General features: G+C 53.3%; 1 protein-coding gene across 16 annotated transcripts in view; it reads right to left on the bottom strand.

Moving 5' to 3' along the window:
- Window positions 1–18,451, bottom strand: part of Myo9b (myosin IXB) — a 93,521-nt gene extending 75,070 nt beyond the window's left edge. For all 16 annotated transcript variants that reach the window (XM_037211809.1, XM_037211813.1, XM_037211810.1 and 13 more), the window contains exon 1: window positions 18,388–18,451. The gene's annotated coding sequence lies outside the window, so the exon portion shown is untranslated. The remainder of the gene's footprint in view (window positions 1–18,387) is intronic.
- Between the last annotated feature and the right edge of the window lie 161 nt (window positions 18,452–18,612).

Here is an 18,612-nt window from a genome sequence, read left to right as displayed (position 1 = left end):
CTCCACCCCTGATCCATGCCCTAATGCTGAAAATTTTTTTTTTTTTTTTTTGGTTTTTCGAGACAGGGTTTCTCTGTGTAGCTTTGCGCCTTTCCTGGAGCTCACTTGGTAGCCCAGGCTGGCCTCGAACTCACAGAGATCCGCCTGCCTCTGCCTCCCGAGTGCTGGGATTAAAGGCGTGCGCCACCAACGCCCGGCTGAAAAAAAAAAATTTTTTTAATAAAATACATTTACTTCTGAAGGTTGCAAGAACAAGGAATGAGTTGATGCTGATAACTGCCTGTCTGGTATCTTGCAGAATGGTCAAATGCAGTATGGGTCATGTGTTTGGGGGACCACTGTGCACCAACTGAAGACAAATGAGGCCTTTGCTCCAGGCCAGCAGGAGAAGCTGGTCTGTCTGCAACTCCAACAGTAAATGAAACCCAGTAGGAGTGTCTCTTCCAGAGCTGAGAAGCCTTAAAAGGAGCGGCAACCTGAAAGAGGGGTTCTGAAGGATGGAGAGGAGTTTGTTCACAGGACTGGCCAGTAGCAGGGTGTGATAGTCTTCACTGCATGCTTTTATAAATAAAGTTCTATATCAAGGCATAAATGCTATATGTGGCCACTTTTGCTACAATACCAAAAAGAATGGTCACAAGAGAGACTGAGGGCTGCCGAGGCTGCGATATTTACCTCACAGTCACTTCCAGACGTTTGCTGGCCTCTGACTTTGCAGAAGTGTGACTTAGACCAGCAGCCGAGGGATGACATAGGCTCTGGGATCCTGAGCCGTGAAGTAGCAGGAGGGACAAGGCTGAAAGAAGCTCCCCATGACGAGGGGACAGCAACAGTTCCCACAAGCACCATGGACATGCTCAGGGCAGACAAGACACAAGCTTCACTTTGGGGTCTTTCCCCACATTACTAAGGAGCCATCTTCCGGTAGAATATGGATCATTTGAGGCTGAGGTGCAGATCAGTGGTGGAGAGCTTGCCTGGCATTCTTGAGGTTCTGGGTTCTATCCTCAGGTCCCCAAAATAAAATATTTGGTTCAATACATACAGGCACACCTGACTAACAGCACATACCTGTCACCCCAGCTCTGGGAAAGCTGAGGCAGAAGGATGTGAATTAAAGGCCAGCCTGGGCAGGCGAATCTCTGTAAGTTCAAGGCCAGCCTGGGTCTACATAGTGATTGTAGAACAGTCAGGGCTACACAGAGAAACCCTGTCTTGAAACAACAACAAAAGACCATCCTGGGTAACTCAGCTTGACTCTGTCTCAAAATAAAAAGTGAAGAGGACTAGGGTGTCCAGCCAGAGACCAAGAGCTAACAAGGCTATGTATTCACCTCACAGCCACTTCCAGACGCTTGCTGGGCCCTAACTTTGCAGAAGTATGACTGGGCACCACAAGCCTGTATGACTTCAACACCCGGTATCTCAAAACAGCAGGAAACAAACACTTCAACACCCAGCCCATATCCAGATCCACAACGATCTGAAGAAAAATTCACATGTGCGAACCCCAAACAGACACGTTTGTCTTTACCCACTGCGTCCACACACAACCCTGACACTGCCTTTGGTATTTAGGACAGTCAGGAATGGAGGCCGCAGAGCTGGCTCAGCAGCTAAGAACACTGGCTGCTCTTCCTTCCAGGGGACCCAGGTTCAGTTCCCAGCACTCCATGGCGACTCACAACCATCTGCAACCCCAGTTCCAGGGGACCCAGTGCCCTCTTGTGGCCTGCCTGGGGACTCAGCTGGCATGTGGTGCACAGACATATATGCAGGCAAAACACCACACACACAAAATAAAACAAAAATTAAAAATGAAAGCATCTAGACATGGCTCACTGTCGTCAGGACAGACAGCTGATGAGCCTGAGGGTAGAGGTGCCTGCCAACACCTGACAACTGGGTTGGACCCCTGGAACCCACAGAGGACCAGATGTGTTGGCACACACGTGTAGTTCCGAGTCCCACAGTGAGACAGAAACCACAAAGAAGCCCAAGGGCCAGCTGGCCTGGGGTACACAGGACCAGCGCTGCAGAATGGGAGACAGTGCCTCAGAAACAAGGCAGAGGTGGGTCAAGACACACTTGTCACCCTGGTATCTGTAAGGTAGACAGTAGCAGGAGGATCATGAGTTCAAAGCCAGCCCCAGATACATAGCAAGTTGGAGGTAAGCCTGGGCTACATGAAGCCCTGTCTCAAAGAAATCAAAACAGAAAAAAAAAAAAAAAAAAAAGAGGAGAGAAAACTGACTCCTCAAAAGAAGTCCTCTGACCTCTGACTGAACACCATGGCAAGAGTGAGCACAAGTGCAAACACACACACACACACACACACACACACACACACGACATACTGTGTTACTGGCTGACTCCAGGGCACACACTATTGTTGTGTTTTGGGCTTGTCTTTTCAGACAGGGTCTCACTATGAGGCCCGGAGTGCCCTGGAACCCATTATGTAGACCAGGCTGGCTCAATTCACAGGCCTGCCTCTGCCTCCTGTGTGCTGGGGTCACAGTTGTGCACCTTTTTCTTTGTTTGTGTGCACCAGTGCCATGTGCACACGTGGAGGTCAGAGGTCCACCTGCGGGAATCAGTTCTCCTTATGTGTTGATTTACTGTTTGTATGTGCATGCCATGACCTCATGTGGAGGTCAGAGGACCACCTGCAGGAATCAGTTCTCCTTATGTGTTGATTTACTGTTTGTATGTGCATGGCATGTGCACATGTGGAGGTCAAAGGACCACCTGCAGGAATCAGTTCTCCTTATGTGTTGATTTACTGTTTGTATGTGCATGGCATGTGCACATGTGGCAGTCAGAGGACCACCTGCACGAATCAGTTCTCCTTATGTGCTGATTTACTGTTTGTATGTGCATGCCATGACCTCATGTGGAGGTCAGAGGATCACCTGCAGGAATCAGTTCTCCTTATGTATTGATTTACTGTTTGTATGTGCATGCCATGACCTCATGTGGAGGTCAGAGGACCACCTGCACGAATCAGTTCTTCCTTCCACCATGCGGGTCCTGGGGGTGGAACTCAGGTCATCAGGTTTAGCAGCAAGCACCTTTACCTGCTGAGCCGTTTCACTGGCCCCTGGAAGTCTGTGTAAATGATAACTATCACTCCAGCGGATCCCAGGCATTCCCACCCCCATAAATCTCTCTGGAGAGACAAAGTGGGGACAGGTGAACAGCCCAGCAAGGTATTCCTAAGAGCCCTGAACTAGAGATCACACCTCTCTAGTTCCTCCGCAGAGGAACAACTGCGACATGGCAGAGCACAAAAACAAGCCGTCCTCTGCCACTAAGACGGAGCTGCTGAAGAGTACCCACAGACACAGCACTGGACAAAGGAACTCAAATCCCATTACACAAACGCACAGTGTGGCTCCCATTACAAGGCAGAAACACACCAAATGTTCACCAATGGATAAAGGATAAGTTAAACGTGGAAAACCACTCAACCATGAAAAGGAAGTCGGCATTGGGACAGAACACAGCATGGGTGAAGCCGGAAAACATGATGGGGCATTGCTGAGTTTGCAGGTCCTGGGTTTCATCCCCTAAAGTGTAACCTGGAGGTGGTTGTACCTGTCATCCGAACACTGGGGCAGTGGAAGCAGGAAGACCAAGACTATCCTCGGGTATGTAGGAAGTTTGAAGCCAGCCTAGTCTGCATGGCAAAAACAAAGAAGTAGACAACACCGATATTCAATGTGGCCCCACAGAATAGAAATGTCTGGAAGAAGCCAATCACGATGGCACGAAGCAGAGCAGAGGGCAATGGACAGGTTCCAGAACGGACAGCTGGGAGGACTGCACGACACTGAACCACTACCCACCAGGAACTGTCCGCTTTCAGGTGGTGAACTTTACATGACTTCACTTCAATAAAATGGAAGCTCTCAGGCCATAAACTCCACATAGAGAGCATTCTCTAAAATGTAGCTGGTCTGACAGGAAGCTGGCTGCCTCAGGGCGTGGTGATAAGGAGGGTCAGGAGACTCATGCATCTCTGACCTTGGTCACAGCAACAGACTCATGCCACAACCGTACAAATGCCACCCATGGCTTCCTGGGAGCAATCACACCTTTACAGACCGTTTGAGAATTAGGTGGTGTGAGTCTGAGGATGGCCTGGGTGCTCGCTAACAAGCCTGACAACCTGACTGAATCCCCAGGACCCACACCTGGCTGAAGCAGAGAACCCACTCCCACCTGACCTACAAGTTGTTCTGTGACCTCCACAAGACACCAACACACATAACAAATAAAACAGAAAACTAAACAAAAACCCACAGAAGAGTAAGAACCAGGCTTGCCAATTCACACCTGTCACCCCAGCACTTTCAAGGCTGAGGCGAGAGGATACTGGAACTCAGGTTCGAGGCCAGCCTGGAACACAGCTAGAGACCCTGTTTCATGCAGCATGGACAGGTTGGGAGGCTGTGAACACAGCAGGGGCTCTGGGTGGGGCCTGCAGCCATGCTCTCCTGGCAGTGTAGGTCACTCTCACTGTCAATCATAGAATGTTCCAGATGGTGCCACCAGGGGACAAGAGCAGTGTGTATGAGGAACACAGGGACTCAAACTGTAATTCTACACCTTAATCAAGTCACTCGCTGCCTGCGGACTTCCAAAGGTGGCCTGCAGATACAACAAGGGGTCCTGAAGATGACAGCACCTAGTGACGGTGCAGCTGGGTCAGTCTGGCGTGTGACATTTGAAAAATGACAACAAAGGCTAATGATGTGCATTTGAAAAAAATCTGTCAATAACACGGCTGGGGACCCACCAGTACCAGTAAGGGTATCGAGGGCCCATAGGCTCATGCGGGCAAATCTGCACAAACACATGCTCATGAGGACACCCTCGAACACACAGGCCTGTGCACCCAAGCCCCTCCACACCTTCGCACACATGAGCCTGCACGTGTCCACTCGTGGGCCCGTGTCCAACACCACAGAAACATGCCCACAGCCAGACTCAGGGAGAACCATCCCTCCTAGGGCATGTGTTCCATGAGGTGACCCCGGGGTACATGCCAACTGCTAGTCCAGGAGCTTTGGACTGTCTGCTACCGGACTGCTTGGTATACAGGTGGCCAGGTTACACCGGTGCCCACCCACGACACCTAACAGGGACCATCTCTTATGGGAGAAGCCAGCAGAGCCTGCTGATGGGGTCTGGCTAGTCCCTGGAGCATTGCCACCTGTCCTGCCCAGAGCCCCTTAACTGAGCCCCTCTGACCATGCTGCAGATGTAGGCTGGGTCGTCTGTGCCCAGCTCTGGCCCTTGCTTCAGAAACTGCTCTCTCAGAGGCAAGAATAAGGCTCATGAGGACAGTTAACAGGGCCAGTCCAGCAAGCACCATCACAAACCGGAAGGAAGCTGATAAGGCTTCTTGCCCAAGATGCCTGCTGCCCTGCCAGGCTGTGGGCAGAGGGGACGGAAGCCAGTTAAGGTCAAGTAAAGAGACTGTTCCCCTGCCAGCACCTCTTCCCATGCTGGACTGCCTGCTTCCTGGGAAACCCCTCCATGGGATCTGCCTAGGGAGCCCCTGGCAACTAGCCACCCTCCCCAGGAGCATCCCGATACAAGGAAGAAGAAGTCTGCTTGAAGATAGCACCGTACCCACCTTCAAACCAGAGTCCAGCTGCCCACAGGCGCAAGCAGGGGGATTGCTTGAGCCTAGGGTTTCAAAACCAGTGAGAGCCTGGCTCAAATATAAACAAATAAAGCCTACACACACAGATACAGAGAGATAAAGACACATTTAGAGAGAGATCCAGTCAGGCAGTGGTGGCACATGCCTTTAATCCCAGCACTCAAAAGGCAAAGGAGGCAAAGGCAAGAGGATCTCTATGAGTTTGAGGCCAGCCTGGTCTACAGAGTAAGTTCCAGGACAGGCAGAGCTGTTAGACAGAGCAACTGTCTCAAAAAGCCATAACCAAACCAAACAAAAACAGAACAAAAAGAGAGATCGAGGCCTCCACTGGGGGATCCTGGGCAAGGGCTCCACCCCTGAGCCACGCCCCTAACACCTCACCAGGGAATTCTAGGCGGGGGCTCCACCCTGAGCCATGCCCCAGCCCCTCCCTGGGGGATTCTAGGCAGGGGCTCCACCCCTGACCACGCCCCCAGCCCCTCCCTGGGGGATTCTAGGCAGGGGCTCCACCCTGACCACGCCCCCAGGCCCTCACTGGGGATTCTAGGCAGGGGCTCCACCCCTGAGCCACGCCCCCAGCCCCTCACTGGGGATCCTAGGCGGGGCTCCACCCTGAGCCACGCCCCCCAGCCCCTCACTGGGGGATTCTAGGCAGGGGCTCCACCCCTGATCCACGCCCCCAGGCCCTCACTGGAGATTCTAGGCAGGGGCTCCACCCCTGAGCCACGCCCCCAGCCCCTCACTGGGGATTCTAGGCTCCACCCTGAGCCACGGCCCCAGCCCCTCACTGGGGATTCTAGGCAGGGGCTTTACTGCTGAATCAGTTTTGATAATTATAGCTTCATGGCATCTTTCTCAAGGGGACTTGTTGGCTTTCTGTGTCTTCTGTCACACCTTCCTCATGCTATGTTCAGAGTCTGGGACCTGGAAGCTCATCAGGCTGTGGCCCAACATCCTGTCTTAAGTGGATGTGAAACCAATACCCTGAGAATCCCCGAGTGTGTCTGGGAAGACTGTACACGTGGGACCATGAGCCAGTGTCTGTAGCCCCTGTGGAAGAAAGCTGGGTGGAATGGCAGGTTTGGACAGTGCTGGGCACAGGAGGTCCTGAGAAATTATATTCTGTCTTGCTTTATTTTTTATTTATTTCAGGAGTCATATTCTGTGGTGCACGCTGGCCTTGAATTCAAAGGGGATGCTATTGCCTCAGGACTACAAGTGTGAGCACCGTGCCTGGTGTTCTCTCCTGTTAAGACGTGAGTTTTACTGTGTAGCCCAGGCTGGCCTGGAATTCCACTGTCTGCCTCAGCCTCTGGAGTGCTGGAATCACAGACAGGTGATTCTTAAATACTGAAAAGCTAATGTGCTTGACCTATCTTGAGTACCAACCTCCCCATACCTACCCCCACCCCCATCCCCACACATATGCAGAAAAAAGTAAAAACCAAGCTGCCAGAAGCAGTCCCTAAAGGTTTGTACAAAACAATTCCCTTAGAGCTGGGGAGATGGCTCAGTGAGCAAAGTGGATCCATGCACAAGGCAAGTCCTGATCCCCAGAACCTGCATAAAAAGTCAAGCATGAGCTAGGCAGTGGTGGCGCACGCCTTTAATCCCAGCACTGGGAGGCAGAGGCAGGCAAATCTCTGTGAGTTCGAGGCCAGCCTGGTCTACAGAGCGAGATCCAGAACAGATACCAAAACACCAAAACTACACAGAGAAACTCTGTCTCCAAACAAACAAACAAACAAGAAGTCAAGCATGTATCCAGGCGGTGGTGCCACACACTTTTAATCCCAGCACTGGGGAAGCAGAGGTAGATGGATCTCTGAGTTTGAGGCCAGCCTGGTCTACAGAGCCAGTTCCAGGACACTCAGGGCTACACAGAGAAACCCTGTTTGAAAAACCAAAACAAACAGGCAAAGCCAAACGTGGTACTGTGTTCACAACCCAGCACTGGAAGAGGAGACAGAAGGCTCCCAGGCTCACTGGCCAGCCTTCCTAGCCAACTGTGTAGCTTCTGGTCCCATGAAAGACCCTGCCTCAAAAGACTAAGGTGAAGAACAACTGAGGAAGACATCTGGCATCTACATGCATGTACACCATCATGTACTTGAGTATACATATTCAGACACACACATACACACACACACACAACCCTTTCGTCACAAAAATCAAATCAACCTAGCAGATCATCCAAGGGGAGCTTTCAGAAACAAAATGACTATGGACAGAAAACTGGGTAGTAGAATGTAGACCTTCCAGCCAACAGAAAACTATCCAGCCACAAAAGGAGTAAGGTTCAGGCCCATGCAATAGTGTGAACGAACCTCAAAAACACAATGCTGCAGTCAAACTTCCCACTTCACACTGTGATCCCAGCATGAGGGAGGTTGAGGCAGGAGGACTGCCACCAGCTGAGGCCAGTCGGGAGTACATAGTGAGATTGCTCCTTTCCCCGCAAAAAAGAAAAAAAAAAAAAAAATTAGCCAGGATGCTGAGGGCAGGCACCCAGACGAAAGAGGGCACGTGGCCCATGAGTCATCAATGAGAAACTCCCAGACAGGCCACTCCATAGAGGATGGCACACCAATGACGTTAGTGCCTGTCCTGGGCTGGGGAGGGAGCAACCTATGGTAAAGGATCCCCTCAGGGGATGTGGAAAGAAAGGTCCTCGAAGCAGATGATGTGCCTCTGTGTGTGTGTGTGTGTGTGTGTGTGTGTGTGTGTGTGTGTAGTATACCATGTGTCTGCTAACATCACAGCCAGCAGCACAGTAAGTTGGGATGCTCCCATGTATTCTGAGACAAGGTCTCAATCTGCAGTCAAGGCTGGTCCAGAGCACATGACTGACCCTCCTGTCCAATCTCCCCAGTGTGCCAAGCACAGGTGAGCGCAGCCATACCTGGCCCACGCAGTCCTCCTAAAACCTGACAGACAGTTGGGGAGAGGGCTTGGTCACTAGGACATTCACTACCCAAGAGTGAATACTCAGGTTTGAATCCCCAAACCCATGTGAAAGAAGCAGGCAGATGAGGACAGCCTGGTCTAGGTAGTGAGTTTCAGGTCAACCAGCGCTATACAGTGAGACTCTTGTCTAAAACCAACAAACAAACCCATGCCGGCTGCATGTGGTGACCCAGCCTATGGGGGTGGTATGGACACAAGAGGAATCTGAGAGTGCCATGGCCACCCAGCCTCAGCCAACAGCAGCATGTCCTCTCTCAAGGGACAGGGGAGAGAGACAGCCTGCTCTGGGCTCCGCATGCATGAATATGCAGCACAAGTTCAACACACACACACCCCTGCATATGCACACCAAGCTTTTAGCAGCAATCTGGACTCTAAGAAGACACCAACTCTTGACCCCTGCAAGGACTACATGAGGCCCCAGGGCTGAGATTTGGGCTGGACACAGGCAGCCACTCTTCAGGCTCCATGCATGCCAAGCCTCCTGCATGAAGAGCCAGGCTTGGAGCCACATTCTGGCAGCCACTTTGGAATTCACCAGAGGAGGCAGAATGGGGCCCCACAAAGAGCAGGGCAGCCGACTCGTTTATATAAGGCCATAATTTGAAGCCAAGTGTTTAGCGGATGAAATCATTCTCCAGTTAAAAGGAGAAGGCTGGCCGTAGGGCAGGATGGGCTGAGTGGTGGGGGAATCCACCACAACCCAGGGTCCCTCTCTGTTCCCTGTGGCCCTGTTTTTTTGTTTGTTTGTTTTTGTATGTGTCTGCACTCCCCTCTCCCCAAGACAGGGTCTGGCTATATAGACCAGGCTGACCTGGAATAGCCCATTCTCCTGCCTCAATCTCTAGAGGTCTAGGATCACAGACATGCACCACCACGCTCTAGAGGTCTAGGATCACAGACATGCACCACCACGCCCATCACCTAATTACTATTTGGAAGAATCCGAAATGCGCTGACGAGTGGCTGAAACCAGCTGATCTGACAGTTGCAGAGATCAGAGCTGAGGAGCCTCAGGACAGCCTTAACCCAGCGTCCATCCTAGCCCCAGACAGAAGACAGTCCCATGCAAAGGTCAGCTGGGAGTTAAGAGAGCACTTCACAGCTCAGTTTCTAGGAGGGATGGTCCAGTGACAGGATAGGAGATCACAAGAGGAACTTCCTCCCCCAAGTGGAGATGACGTGGCTCACGGGTGGAGCCCCTGCCTAGAACCTCACAGTGAGAGGCTGCAGGCCTGGCTTAGTGCTTCGGTAACTGGCTACCCTGCAGAAGGCAGGCCCTGGTTTCCATTCCCAACACTGCAAAGAATAAAGAAAACAACACTGTAGGTGGCCCTAGGAATGCAGCATGGGTTGACTGGACTCCAGCCACAGTCTAGCATGGAATACCACGAGAACTGTAGGTGTCTGGTGGCCCAGACACTGCTGAAAGGCCACATTCCAGGATGGCCAAGGGCCACGAGCTGGGGGCAAAGTAGAGGGCTGTACCTTCTAGCCAGGGCTCTCAGTGTGAGCCGGCATGGAGGGCACCATTCTCCAGGCCGGAAGTTGTCTGGGCCGCTCGCTGAGATCCACACCAAGAACCTTGGTGTATGAAGCTACTTGGGAAGAGGGCCTTGACAGAACCGAGAGTTGAGAAGATATTGCAGGAAGTTAGAACAAGCCCTAAATGCCATGTCTGGCACTCTCGGAAGACACAAGGCTGGCATGGTGGCACACCCCTGCATACTCAGCACTGGGAATGGAACCCAGGACTTCATACACACTTGGCAAACACTCTACCACAGAGCTACAGCCCCAGGGCTGACCCTGCACTGGAGAGACGGAGGCAGAAAGGTCTAGAAGTTCAGGCCAGTTCAACAACACCCTGTCTCAAATAAGGACACAATAAAGAACAAATTCAGTGGAAGGCAGAGATGGAGACTTAGTGGTATGTGACCTGAGCCACAGGCCACCCAAGTCCCAGATCCTTAAACAGGCAGGAAGGAGCCTCCACCTGGAGCCTCTGAAGAAGGAAGTTCCAGGATTTGGGACTTGGCCTCTAAAACAAGAAAATTCTCTCCCTGCTGTTTTAAGCCATCTGTCTTGTAGCCACTTATAACAACCCAGCACCCACATCTAGGTGCCCAAGAGGGTACATGGGGTGTTCTACATGCAGTGGTTCTGGGGTGCTGCCAGCAAGCCCCGGAGGAAACAGTGGCCTTCTGTCTCCCCAGCTTGAGCATGGTAAGAGGGCCCCTGAAGAGCCTTCCCTAACTCCACAACAGGACTCAAAACATGCCATTCTTCCTTCCTGAGGCCACTCTTGCTGAGGGATAAGGTACCATGGAAACAGCACTCCCCCCCAAGACTGAGCTGGGCCACCTTAATTCCATCTGACACCCACTCGGTCACCCATCTCTCAAGGCAGCTCACCCTGGGGTCTACCTGCCTGTGTCTTGAAAAGCCATTGTCTGTCCATCTCTCTCAACAAGGTCTCCTGTAGCTCAGGCTGGCCTCTAACTCACCATGCAGCTGAGGCTAACCTTCAGGTCCTGGTCTTCCCTCCTGCCTGGATGTCAAGGCATGTTTATATGGTGCCGATGTGGAGCTTGGGGCTGTGTGCGCCCTAGGAAAGCCCTCCACCTGGAGCTCGGGGCTGTGTGTACCCCAGGAAAGCCCTCCACCTGGAGCTCGGGGCTGTGTGTACCCCAGGAAAGCCCTCCACCTGGAGCTCGGGGCTGTGTGTGCCCTAGGAAAGCCCTCCACCTGGAGCTCAGGGCTGCCTCAGAGTGAGTAGGGCTCCCAACTTGTTTTGAAGGGCAGTTGACTTGCAGCCTAGGCGGGAAGACCGGTTAAGGCCCTGTGGTTGGAGCCATCCAAGGCCCAGGGACGGCAGGATCATCAGCAACCCAGTGTCAGGCTCTTGAGTGGGTTTCCCCAGCCTAAGGGCTCTGCTGCGTGGGAACTCCCTACTGATGTCACACCATGGGACTCTCCATCTCACACAGGCTGCTATGAGGACCAGGGTCTGGTCCTCAGGCTGGGAATGAAGGAGCCACTCAAAAAACACTGCCTCTTAAGATTTCCAAAGGTCAAGAATTCCCTGTAGGAAATGCCTGGGGCCACAAGGATTTTAGATTTTGAATCTTTCTGGATTTTACATTTACAAATACAAAAAAAAAAAAAAAAAAAAGGAGCTTGATAAGGTGATGCATGCCTGTGATCCCAGTACTTGGGAAACTGAGGCAAAAATTTGTACAAAGGAGATTGAACCGGGACACGCCTTTAACCCCAGCACTCAGAAGGCACAGGCAGGTGGATCTCTGTGAGTTCGAGGCCAGCCTGGTCTACAGAGTGAGTTCCAAGATAGGCTCCAAGCTATACAGAGAAACCCTGTCTCAAAAAAAAACAAAAAACAAAACAAACAAACAAACAAACAAAAAAAGGTCATGTTGAAGATTTCACCCAACTAAAAGCCAAAACAGATTCCACACCAACCCCTGACATCGTCGGTCAGCCCTCCTCCCATCAGAGCCCCAGGACACCCCCTGTCTGCACTGTGTCTCTGTTGATGGCAATGCATCTCATGATGCCACGTGAGGAATCTCCCATCTGTAACGTCATGTGAATGGCTTGGAAAGTTCCAGGTTTGGGAGAATTTAGGAGTTTGGATTTGGAGATGGTCCTCTGCTCTGGCAGAGCCCCTGTCCAGCATGTGGTGGCCCCAGGTCTGGTCCCAACACTGAAAACAAAACCCAGACATTAACAACCAGCTCCTGTCAAGTTTCCTCCAAAGGCCACAGGGACCCGGCTCCACCTTCAAGACCCAGCTTGGCCTCTGTGACCTGTGAGAAGGGATCTAACTAGGAGACTCAGTGCCACATGCCCTGACCTTGTGTATACCTTTGGTGACACTCACCACCCAACCCACTGGAAAACTATATCCACATGGGGGCTCAGCGGCACTCACGTCACCAAGCAAAGCCCAGGTCTAGGGCCAGCATGGACGGGTAGCATGGAAAGCTTGTCTCATGTGTACAACAGTGACTGCCTCTGGGTTGACTGTCCTCAGGAAACAATGTCATCCCAGGAAGTATGGGAGTGCTGCTCAAGTCCCACAATGCACAGCACTGCCTGCTAAAGAGAATAACAACCTGTCCCCAAACATCTCCTCTCAGAGGCAGAGAAGCACACTTGAACCAGAGTGTGTGTCACACAGCTTGGGGATTGCCCTGGAGCCTCCAGGATACAGATGGTAGCTTGGCTCCTCCCCATGCCCACAAGGCTCGAGACAGATCCAGCAGAGGTGTGAGAAGTGACCTTGAGGGACAACCATTTGCCTCAGCAGCCAAGTCCACACACCTGTAGGGACACTCCATCTCTCAACCTCTCCATCTTTCCCTGCTAAACCTGTGAGCAAACTCTGAATCATCTCCCAGGGAAAAGGTCCAGGTCCCCAGTGGGTCAGGTTCTTCTGCTCACATTTCCTTTCCATAGTTATTCCCACTCAGATAAACTCCATCTCCATACGACAGTGAGATCCAGTCATCATCCCAAGCCAAGCCCAGGGACCCCAGCATCCTCATCAGGAAATGAGTGCCTGGGGAAGTCCCAGTGACCTGAGGACAGAGACAAGAGTCCCTAATGTCATCTCTCAGCCCCTTCCTGGCATCACTCACCCAAGAACAGGCTCTGACTCTGAGAGGAGTAGCAGGGGGACCCATGGTCTGGGTGCCTGCTGCTGATGCACAGCTGTGGCCTTGCTGGTCAGGAAGGAACATTATTTATTACCTCCAAGGCCTGGCTCCCTAGTACTCCGTAAGAGATGATTTATTTTTAATTACGTGTGTTTGTGTTGACTGTATGCTGTGTGTGCAGTGTTTGCAGAGGGCAGAAGATCACCTGGAGCTGGGGTTACAGGTAAGCTGTCCACAGTGGCTGCTGGGAACTGAACTCAGGTCCTCAGGAAGAGCAGCAAGCACTCTGAACCATTGAGCCATCTCTCCATGGCTCTAGGAAGAAGTTTTCTGCCCTGGACACCTTCACAGCTCCAGCCAGGGTGTGAACTCCTGGGTGCACAGGCAGAACAGTTCCTGTTCCCCTCACTGTCCCTGAGGGCCGGCTCCTAGCCTGGCTCCCAGTCAACCCTCTCTCCTCACTGAAAGATTCTGAAAACCTTCCAGAAGCTCCTTTCAGCCAATCGTCTCAGACGGTACTGGGTCCACGATGGCGTAGCTTAGGGATGTTGTTCTCTGTGACACAGAAATGCCTAGAATATGGCACCCAATCTGTGCTGTTTGTAAGTTTCACCTGGTCCGGTACCCAGTCCTCATGGCTCTGACCGCACTCGAGAACTGTCCCTTGCCAGTGAGCCAGGGGTGGTGGCTCAAGCCTATCACCCTGCACCTGAGAGGCTGAGGCAGGAAGAGGGGAGTTCAAGGCCAGCTTGGACAACTCTCCCCCTACACACCAGAAAAAAGTCCCCAAAGATCACCAGCTCCTTCCAGGCAGAATCCCAGCCTCTCTGGATTCACCGTGAACACAGGAGGGGAGGATCCAGAAAATTCCCTCACCGGGAGCTTTCCAGAGTCGATGTGGCCAACCAACTTACCCACTCCTTAAAGTGTTTAGTCAACAGAGAAGAAACTGGATGAACACAGCATGGGGGGTGACCTGTCTCCCCAAAGTCCTCTACTGGCTGAGAACCCGGTCTGTCACTGGTCCAGTGTAAGGGCCAAGATGCCCCACCCCTTCGCTCGTGAACTCAATTCCTAAAGTCCAGGATGCTTACTTTCTTTTACTTTTTGGTTTTTTCTTGAGACTCCTGCTGTACGGCCCAGGCTGGTCTCCAACTCAGGCTCTTCCTGCCTCAGCATTTCTGCTGGAACTGCACGTGAGCCCGCTCCAAGCTGCCCACCCCTGCACTGTATCAGGAAACGAGGTTCTTCACAATGATGACAATAAAGCGAGGTCCCAACACGGACCTTCATCTGTGTGGCTGCTGTCCTCCTGGGAGGAAGTAGGACACACGGACAGGCTCAGAGGAAGATGACAGGAGGCAAAGAGGGAAGAGGGGGCCACCCAGGAGCCTCGGGTAGATTACCACGCAACCCGTCCTTGGTCTTGGACTCCTGGCTGTCAGAACCTCGTGGCAGTCAAGCCCTGTGGGTTGTCCATCCAGTCTGTGGCAGACGCAAGCCTGTCAGCATCAGCTCTAGCTTGACTCCACCTCACACGTACACACATGTGCGTACGACATAATGAGTCAACTTTGCCAGCTTATTCATCACCCCACAATCCTCCAGGCTGAACCCCTGAATCACTTCTCAGGGATCCCTGACTAGGAAATGAGCAGATCCCTAGCTCATAGGCTGCATTTTTCCAACGTGCCTAATCGTGGAGGCTTTTCCCAGCCAAAGTGGATAGCAGTGCAGAGACAAGGCCCTTTGTTCTGCCCCTCCGGGGACCACGAGGGCAAAAGAGAAGGGCCTGTCTTGCTCTGTGAGGAGGCCACGCCTGGGCCTGGCTGAATGGTGGGCCGGGCAGGGGCTGCCTGGCACAGCTGGGTTGGGGACCTCAAAGACACAAAGGCCTGGCAGGTGGGACACGGCGGGAGGGGGCACATCTGAGAGAGGATCATCAGTTGACGTGCCCCAGAGTGGACGACCTTCCCCCACTGAGGTGAAGCAACTATGTCATGGTCATTGGGGAGGGAGGGGTCAAAAGGAACAGGCAGGAAGAGGGGACAGACAGCAAGGGACACACACACAAACTCCCAAAGAACTTCAGCAGTGTGGGAAAGGATGGGTACCTTGGGGGCCTAGGCCCATGGAGGAGATAATGCACTTTATCAGAGGCATAGCAATCAGACAACCCCCAAGAATGGGGTCTGGTACAGCTAATCTAGCAAGAAAAGTGTCAGTTTGTTTCCAGATGGGGACAGAGTCTCCAGAAGCTCAGGTCAGTGATGAGACAAGGGCAAGAGAGACAATGGCCCTGCTGTGCCTGCCAGGCTGCCTCATCTCGCCCACCTGCCCTAGTCCCTCCTGGGTGATCCCTCCTCCCACCCAGCAGCCAGCAAAACCTAGCACCCAAGGTCTCCCCACCTCTCCCCCGACTCCTGCAGATGCCAGCAAGGGCTGCGGCCATATTCTCTCACCTTGGGTCCATTCTATGGGGCCCACACCACATCACACCACCTGCCTTCATCTTAGGTTACTATCCTCGAGGTGATGTGAGCCAGAGACACCACAGCATCATAGGGTGGACAAGGTGGCCTGGGGAGCCAAGAAGGACCCCACACCAGATGTCAGGACAGTTTGCAGCTTAGTGTGGATTAGGGGCTATTGTAGAGGGTTGGGGTTCAAGGATTTGTTGACATTTTGCTCTTTTGGGGTGCTGGGGAAGCCTGCAGGCATGTGCTAAGAGCTAGAGCACAGGCCTAGCCTCCCAGCCATGTTTTCTGGTTCTAGAAAAAGTCTAGGGATCCATCTTCAAAGCCAGCACCTGCCTGAGTCCATTTTGGGAAATTGGAACAAAGACCCTCTCCTGGTCTGGTGGTTGCCTAGAAAAGACAGCCGAGACTAACAGAAGCAGGGGTCACAGGAAGTGTGCCAAAGAGCAAAGCAATGGGGTCTCTGCTCCTGTCATTGTGGGTTCATCACTGACATGGCTTTCCATGTTTGGTTGGGGGCCAGCCACCTCTTCTAAGGAAACGTAACAGACTCCACTCACCCCAAGCCTCATCCTTGGTGTCCCCAATTCTGCCCCTGTGATAGCCCATCCCACCTGTCACTGTCAGGGCTTGCCGGATGGGAATATCATTCTCTCTATGAAAAGAGACAGTAGCTGTTCCTCTGAGGCACAAGGAGATCTCGGTTCTGCTCTCAGGAGGCGGCCAAGCACTTGGCACAACCAGCTCTTCCTCAGTTAGACTTTGGACCCATCCAGCATGTGCCACTGCAGAGAGGTGAGGGAGGGGAAGCCACAATTTCATGGCCTCTTGTCTGGAAGGGTGTCAAGCCAGGAGTCCTGAGTCCCCAATGACTCACATGGTCACCAGCTAGACTTGAGAGAAGGTTTTACCTAACCAGGAGGTCGAAGCCATAGCTTTGTGTTCTGTGCAAGCATACTGGACACCTGGTTGGGGGTGTGGCTCCTTGGTGGCACAACTTATCCAGCATGCATGTGTAAGGCTCTAAGCTCCATGCCCAGGATTGCAGGGCAGGAGACAGAGAAAAGTCAGGGCTGCATAAAACCAAAGGGTATGTACCAGAGACACAAAAGTTAATAGGTGGGCTTAGTTAGCTCTTGAAAAAGGCTGACAGAGCCCAATCCAGTCACTGTGCAGAGGAGGAAACAGCAAGAGTGTTGCACCAGACACAAGGCACTTCCCCCAGGAGACCCCCACGGAGTCACGTGCTGAGTGCACAGAGAAAATCACATGGCCGTGGCATAGGAAGATTCAGGGCCTCCCTGGGGTCTCCAGACCCAAGCAGTCTTTGACATTGCAAGAGGCATGACTGGACAGTGTGCCCTGAAGCAAGCTAAGCTGAAAGCTTTCTTCCAGAGCATTCTGGAAGTGAATAGGGCAGTCATGTCTCTGAGACTTTCTTTATATTCAGATTCGTGTACCAAACAGAGCTCTAAACCTGGCCTTCCTTCTGCAAGCACACAGCAGATCCAGGCAATGGGGGAGGGAAAAGGAGCAAGTCATGCCAATCAAAACTAGGCAGCTCCAGGCCTCTGTAGGAGCAGACAGGCCCGGGACAACAACTTTACAGTTGCCCATGACATATCCAGCCATTCCTGGACACCTTAAGGTTCTGGAGTCTCAAAGACCAGACAATACTCAAGGGAAGGAAGGAGCTGTGATGCGAGAGGCTGCAAGGTGGGTATCTTTAATGCTGGCACCCAAGCTAAAGAGGCACAAACAGGCCTCCCCTATGAAGCCCTGGAGCTAGGAGACCCCAGAAAAAGAAGGGAGGGCTTGCTGGCAGCTGTGCTTCCCTGGGGCTGAGCTCACAACCACTGCCGGGGGACACATTTCCTGTATGTCGTTTTTACCCATTTAAGTCAAAGGATGCGACTCTCTTGAGAGCGTGGCTTCCACCCTATGCAGCTCCCTTCCTTCTGAAACGCAGTTCGGAGTGTTAGAACTTCTCCCTAGCTCCCCTAGAACCCAGCTAGTCCTTTCTTGAGCGGAAAGCGATGCGCGTTCCAGAGTAGAGAGACAGACCCAGAGGGCGCTGGGACTCGCCCGCGGATCACCCAGCTGTCGGGGTGTGAAGTCAGGAAGATGAATCAAGAAGGGGAAGGCGGGGGCGAGCCTCCAGAGGCTGCACCCCGTCATCTCCGGGGCCGCTGGAGCCCTTTCCTCCTCCTCTCCCCTCCTCAGGCCCTCTTTGGAGCTGTTATTGCGTGGCTTTCCAGGCCCATCCTTTGCACGCTCCACTCCCAATAGCGGGCTGCCGCAGACCTTGTCCCGTTCTCTGAGCGCGCGGGGACCTCGCTGACACCCGAGGGCTCGCACTGCATTTTTAGACGCTTCTTTCCCTAGCCTGGGCCCTCGGCTCCGCCTCCCCGGCCTCCCCAGTTTCCTGAGACCCCCCAGTTGCCACCTCAGCCACGTCCTCTCCGCAGCCGCTGCTCAAAGGCGCCGTCTAGCCCCGTAAGCCCGCCAGCCTCGTCCCCATCAGCCTCCTCGCGACGGGCACCAACCCCGGTTCGGACCTCCGCCCACGGCCGCCGCGGGAACTCACCTGGACCGCGAACGCCGCGCGCCGCCGGCCCCGGACCGGCTCCCCGCCCGGACGCTCGCCAGCCCGCCCGCTGCTCCAGACCGCCCCGCCCCGCCGCGCCTCGCCCGCCGCTCCCCGCGCGCTCCCACTTCCGGGTTCCGGAGGGGCCGAGAGGGCGGGGCGCCAGCGCGTCGGAGGGGCGGGGCGCGTGGAGGCCACGCCCCACCCGAGGGCCCACCGCGGACG

Source organism: Peromyscus leucopus, chromosome 17 (assembly GCF_004664715.2).
Source record: "Peromyscus leucopus breed LL Stock chromosome 17, UCI_PerLeu_2.1, whole genome shotgun sequence".
NCBI classification, from domain to species: domain Eukaryota; kingdom Metazoa; phylum Chordata; class Mammalia; order Rodentia; family Cricetidae; genus Peromyscus; species Peromyscus leucopus.
The sequence above is the reverse complement of the archived record's forward strand: the minus strand, read 5'-3'. Positions and strand labels throughout refer to the sequence as shown.